Raw genomic sequence first — 1,715 nt, forward strand, 5'->3', positions numbered from 1 at the left:
AAACCTGTCCACCATGGGTGACCCTGCTGGTATTTAAAATACAGGTGGCATAGCTTTCAGAATCACAGCAACTCACAAGCCACCACAGTATGACAAACTCACAGACGAGTTTGTCTGACAGATCAGTTTGTACAACAAACTGACAGAACTATAATCTTGTTCTTGTTTTGATGCATTGTAGAGTCAGTTCTGACCCATAACCACCCTGTATAGGGTTTCCAAGGAGCAGCTGGTGAGCTTAAATGGCCGACCTTGCAGTTCAAATGGCTTTGCAGTCTGACACATTAACCCACAGCACCACACCAGGACTCCAACAGAACTACAATAGGCTATGGAAAATTGTAAAATGAGATGGGATCTAAACAAAGAAACAGATTCCATAAATCCACTGCCTTTGAGCCAGTTCTAACTCAGAGACTTTGTATATAGTTTCTGAGGAGTGGCTGGTGAGTTTGAACTGTCAATCTTGTGTTTAGCAGTGCAGTGTTTACCCTACAATGCCACACAAGAATACAAAGTTTGAAAGTCCCTTGCTCATCCACAGGGACAAATCACATTTGGGCGATTCCGCGTGGATTGCCACTGGGCATCCTTCTCAGGAATGTGTCTTCAAATAACTCCCTCTCTTGTCTCATTTCCCAAGGATCATCCCTTTCTTCCTCATTCCAAACCCCAAGAAAAGAAACACATCCATTGCCATAGAGTTGATTCCGGTTCATAGTAACCCTACCGAAAAGAGTAGAATTATCCCATGGAATTTCTTAAGAAGTTCTAGTGTGGCATTGTGGGATAAACACTGGACTGCTAACTTCACAACTGTTGGCTTAATCCCACCAGCTGCTCTTTGTAAACCCTCTATAGGGTCGCAATGATTTGGAACTGACTTTATGACAATTAACAACTGCAACAATGTTCTGAAGCAGACTGCCTCATCTTTCTCCAATGGAACATCCATGGGTTTGAACCACAGACCTTTTGATTAGCAGTCTAGTACTTAATTATTGCACCAGCAGCCTCCTTACAAGAAGTTAGTAACACTTACACAAGTAAATCATCTGGATCTAATTCTTCAGTCACTCATGTGTCCTGGACTAGAATGCTGGAGTGCCGCTATAGGATAAGCACTGCTAACCACAAGGTTGGCAGTTCTAACCCACCACCAGCTGCTCAGAAACACAGATTCAAAACTGACTCAATGACCTTTAATAACAGCAACAACAATATGTCCCGTTGTGGTGTTGCAGGATAAGCGCTAAAGTTCTAACTGCAAGGTTGGCAATTCAAACCTACAAGTTGCTCCTTGGAGACCCTATACAGGGTTGCTATTAGTCCGAAATGACTCCACAGCACACAACAAGAAGAATGTGCTTTCAAGGAACCCTGGTAGTGCAGTGGGTTAAGCATCAGGCTGCTAACTGAAAGGTCAGTGGGTACAAGCCACCAATCACTGCACAGGAGAAAGACAAGACAGTCTGCTTCCATAAAGATTTACAGCCTCAGGAATTCAAGGGGGGCAGTTCTACTCTGTCCTAAAGGAATGCTATGAGTTGGAATTGACTCAACACCCGTGAGTTCGGGCTTTGTTTGGATAGTGTTTTCAGACATATTGGTGGTGGTAGTTGTGTGCCATGGAGTCGGTTCCGACCCATAGCGACCCTGTACAGGGTTTCCGAGGTTGTAAATCTTTACAGGAGCAGAAAGCCTCATCTTTCTCC

Source organism: Chrysochloris asiatica, unplaced genomic scaffold, assembly GCF_000296735.1.
Source record: "Chrysochloris asiatica unplaced genomic scaffold, ChrAsi1.0 scaffold00025, whole genome shotgun sequence".
In the NCBI taxonomy this organism is placed as follows: domain Eukaryota; kingdom Metazoa; phylum Chordata; class Mammalia; order Afrosoricida; family Chrysochloridae; genus Chrysochloris; species Chrysochloris asiatica.